Source organism: Etheostoma cragini, chromosome 24 (genome assembly GCF_013103735.1).
Source record: "Etheostoma cragini isolate CJK2018 chromosome 24, CSU_Ecrag_1.0, whole genome shotgun sequence".
Taxonomy (NCBI): Eukaryota; Metazoa; Chordata; class Actinopteri; order Perciformes; family Percidae; genus Etheostoma; species Etheostoma cragini.
Genome location: NC_048430.1, coordinates 8,814,437 through 8,819,777, shown reverse-complemented (window position 1 = coordinate 8,819,777; position 5,341 = coordinate 8,814,437).

The window sequence follows — 5,341 nt, the reverse complement described above, 5'->3', positions numbered from 1 at the left end:
CAAGGGGTGAAAGTGGTCAGGTGATGACTAATGTTGGGGACAACAAGTGAAATGCAAAGGAGTCTGTCTGAGGTCAATTCGCCCTGTTAGAAAAAACCCAAAACAACAAACAACAACCACGTCGGTGAGTCTGACGCTACATTTACACTACTACGTTTGGGTTTAAAAACAAATACATTTTGCTACGTTTACATATCACATTTTCACTACTCAACAAAAAGAAAAAAAAAGAACATTTGGAGATGCTCCTGACCCCCGTTTTGGTTTGAAAACTGGTTTGGAGACCTTTGGAAAACAATGATGCACGTCAGTCAGTCCCAAAATAGATCTCTAGGCTTACTTTTTTGCCATTGTTGTTCTTTCTTGAACTCACATTAAGGGAAAGGAGGAGGGATGAGGGGGGGAAGCCATGCAGGACCATGCCACAGACCTCTGCCTCGAGGAATTAACCTCTTCATGTGGGCTCTACCAACTGTGCCCAAGTACTTTCTGTATGTTCAGTTCATACATCCATGATTTTGAACTGTGGATTGACGCTGGGTAATCTACTTCCTGTTCACACTGGCACGTGCATGCCCAGTGGATGTGGGTGGTCATGTGACAGGCTAGTCAGATAATACGATCGGAAATTAGTTCAGCTACTCAAGCTAAAGCTCTTGTGTGGACTGAGATTATTTTTGTCTTGAAACAGTGGTTAAAAAAGAACATGTAGTGTAGATGAAGGCTGTAGCGTAAGAAGGTCCTTCACTGACTGCCTGTTGCACCCATGCAGGATTAATATGTTACTAATCCTGTATGTGTTGTATAATATTAAGTTTCTCCTTGCCTCTGTTGCCTAGTGCTTGCTCTTGGTGGGAACGGTTGGGTTTCTGTAAATAACATCACAGAGTCTAGACCTGCTCTTTTATGAAAAGCGCAGTGAGATAACTATGATTTGGCTCTACACAAATAAAATTGAATTGAATTGAATTAATATGGTATTTTCCACTGTATGGAACCCCCTCAAATCAACGTGACTACTCACTTTTTTAGGTTTTCAGGTACTTTTTTTAGAACCACCTCAATCGAGGTTCCAAGAGAGCCACAAGGTGACGTCAAAACCTGCAGACTACTGATTGGTCGGAGACAATCGTCACTATTAACTGCGTCATCATAGCTAGCGTCATCATAGTTGCGTCATCCTTTTTTTTTTTGCTGCCTCCAGCTTCTTTTGAAACTAATTTTTCGTCTGGCTGTGTCAAAAGCCCCATGTCGAGAATCAAAAACAACACACCTTTGACGTTCTGTGTCGCGTTAGGCTACGGCAGTTTCCTGCTACGACGACCAGCTACGGCACGCCTCACGCATGAGGCGGTACCAATCTGCAATGGAAAAGGAGGACGGGGCACTGAGGTTGAGTCAAATCGAGCCAAGCAGGTACTGGAAAAACGGCAATATATGTTGACCATCCTGAGAAACACACAGAAAACACAAAGGTTCCCTGTCCAAAACTGGGTAAAGATCTGTTGTTACAAAACCAGAAAGTAGATATTGATACTTGATACGTATTGGTCAAGGGGTTAGGGTTAGGTTAGGGTAGAACGCAGCCGCCTGGATGGGCGCTGCGAGGGGCGCGGGTTAGGGTTTAGGGTTACAGTTAGGGGTTAGGGTTAGGGGTTAGGGTTAGGGCTTAGGGCTTAGGGTTAGGGGTTAGGGTTAGGGTTAGGGTTAGGCGGTTAGGTCCTGATGTTAGAGATCTAAAGCAAAGCAATGAAGGTCAACTGACTAGGGTTATCAACCTAATGCTCCGGACGTACTGTGCCCTTGAACAGACAAAGATTTTTTTCAACTGGTCCAGTCTGGTCTGGCTGTCTGTATTTACCCTGCAGACATGTGCGGGGCAGTTAACCGTAGACTTCATAGCGCAACTGGAGTTTCAAATGCCAGTACAAAGGAAGCGGAAGGTGACGGACATCCGGCTGATGAACTAATTAATGTGTAAGTGTTATATTATCTATACACACCGTGGTATAGACGTTGGTATTGAATGACGTGTACTTTTGCTGGTATCGGAAGCGAGTACCAGATTTTTGGTGTTGTGACATCCCGATCTTTGACTGCCACCTTTGGTTCATGACCCTGAACTTGCAAAAACCATAAAAGCTTCCTGCCTATTAGAAGAAAGAGGGATTGGCTGGCTGGTTAGTGGGGGTTGTTGGAAGTGTTTGTAGTAAACTTCTTACTGTTTATAGTCACTAGACTATGCAGGAAGGAGGGGGATGTTATCATACAATAAAAGAAAGGAGAAGGGGAAGATTGTAAAATAGTAGGGGATGAGGAGAGGAACAAACATGAAAAAGGTGAAAGATTAGTAAGTATGAGAGGGAAGAAAGAGACAATGTGTCCTGTGCTGTAGTTATGGTCCAATGAAAGGTTTGCAATGGCAGTGGGGCCTGCAGCATATTGAATTAAATTTGGTCCAATTCTATTCATGACATGAAATAGAATCTAGGAGTAAAAGGAAAGTGATGTAAGAGATAGATAAAGGGAGAAAGGTTGGGATAAACGTTAACCCTTTTGTTGTCCTCATGGCTCAAAACTGACAAAAATTTGACATTTTTAGACTTTTTCAGACTTTTTTCCACTAACATCACCTTAGTTTTACACTACTTTTGAAATTCATGGTCAATAACCCTCAATTATGTAGAATTGTATCTAATATTTGAGTTAAAAAAGCAGAAATTGTGTGTTTTTTTGACAAATAATTAAGATCAGAGGAATGTACTGATGAGTTTAGTCGGTAATGAAAGTGATCAATTGTATTTGCAAAGAGCGTTGTATGGATTCCAATCCATTTTTTTGTGGTAATTATGTTAAAAAGAAAGCCATATTTCTGATATAGACATTTTTTAAAGGGGTTGGAATTGACCCAATGACAATAGGAGGGTTAAGGTGATAACTTCAACCCAAAATCAAATCCATGTTTCCTTTCAAACTCAGTGTTGTGTATCCACTCCACCAGATAATGGCTGCAGCTCACCACAAGACGATAGAACATATGGGAACTGGTCTGTGCTGCAGTTTCTCATACACTTACATTCATTGGAATGCCATCGAACAACATATAGCTGTGTGTGTGTGTGTGTGTGAATACTTTTAAGCCCTGTCTTTTTAGCTTCACAATGACATATGACCATACCTTCGGTTGAACTACATTTGCACACACACATATTGATAACGTTAGTGTCTGTCTGCAGCCTCTTTCTCTCTCCGCCCACTCACTCGATCTCAACTGAATTGTCATCAGCATGACAATTCATCAGAAACAAATGAACAGAGTAGCCACAACAGCTTTCAACTCATAGTCAGATGATTAATGATGCGTCTTGAAAACGCTTGTATAGACAAAACGCCAATATTTCCTGTTCTCCTGCTCCGACTCTTTCCCTTCCTCTTTATCACATCGATTCACTTTTCTCACCATCCATCCACCTCATTCTCTTCTTTCCTATTTTCTCGATATCCCTCCATCCTTTGTCTGTAGACGCTCACTATCTTTTTCACACCAGCACCCTCTGCTGTAAATGGCATCACCTGTGAAGTTACAAGGAAAATAACTTGATTTGCTGGTTCAACCTGAATAGTGCAGCGTGCACAGTTTTCACCAAGGCAAACCAAAGGATTCTGGTAATATTCTGCCTGCAGGCTTATTGTAAGTGTTTCCTAAGTGTGTGTGAAGCACCCATCTGAGACCTGGTTGGTGTGACGACACTGTGTGTGCACACACACGTAAGAGGAGTTAAGGGAGAAGGGGGCTTCATATTGAGAAATGTAAACACAAAGTAGCGCTAGAGTGGGTTCAGTTAGTTTCCACTGAGGGCCTCTTTGCATTAACCCCATTGGGGCAGTTCTTGAGATAATGGGGATTCACACAAAACATTATCTGACATGCTTTTTCTTAAAGGCATGGTAGGTAAAGTGAAAGTAGCATCTCTTCTGGAAAACATCTCCAGAAGAGATGCAGAACAGGAACCAGCTGAAAACCAGTTTTTACAATGAGTCAGGGCTGTTTATATTGTAGCGTAACGTTACTTTTAACTTTCCTGTAAAATAATTAAGAATGAATGAATATACCCCTCACCCCAGAATTAAAAAAAAGACAAAAAAATACAAACGTACCTGTCCAACAGAATGATAGCGATGATGGCGGCAGTGGCAACTTGTGATGACTATTCTCCTCCATTCTCCAGTGGAACTGCATAACCTCAGGCGGTAACGACGCGCACTGAGCTCAGGTGGGTCCAGCGGGACAAGGACGCCATTCATTGGTTCCTCATTGATTCTTTCCATTGGAATGAAGCAGTGATTGGTGGCCCTTTATACAACACAACAGCAACTCCAGATGGGGTCTTTTTTGCACGATTTTTTAGCAATTTTTTTGGTTCTATAGCTAAATTCCTCCTTCGTGACAACAGTAAAGGGTTTTTTTCAGCAATAAAATTGAAGTAATATAATGAAACAGATGGTGACAAAGTTTTCTTTTGGGGACGTCATTTGAAATTGGGAAAAATTTGAAGTTGGAAATAGAGGTTATAAATTGCAATATATCACAGAATATTGCAATATGTTTAAAATTGCAATAATATCGTATCGTGTCAGAAGTATATCGCGATGATATCGTGTCGGGAGGGGTCTGGTGATTCTCGCCCCTATCCTTTATACAAAGGCAGCTCTCCTGTCACACGAGGTCAGGGGATGTTGTATGAATCGTCCTTTCATACAACATTATAACATCCTGCTCTCAAAGGGTAAATCAATGAATCAGTGAACCCATGCTCACCTGGGCCTTTAATGCCCGAACATGGTCCACGTAGTGGTGTGCTTCAAAGTGATATCCATGTCGACTTCAGTCCCCGTACATATAGAACATGTAAATGTGTGGAGAGACTGTCTTGAAGATTAAATGATTTTGATTGTGATGATCCGTTAACTTAATTCAGCATACACAGCTAATCCAACACTTACATTTCATTTAAATTTTACGTTTTGGAGCTGTGGCTTTTCAAATCAGGATATGTTGTTGTGATCTGCTGTTTATGCTGGTTACAAATAGGTCCTAAAACATCCCATTTGCTCTGTGTAGTGTGGAGAAGTCTCAATGTATTATATCTATATGAGATTATTATCACTTATTATCACTTATATTTGCGTTATTTTAAATTCATGCCCAACCTCTTTGAATCAAATGTGTCTCCACAACCAACGTTTAGGAATGCCCTGCATCAAATCCCTGAAATGATGTTTTTAGCCTTTACTTGTCAGAGAAGAAATAACTAATATGTGTTGAAAAAAAGCCTTAATG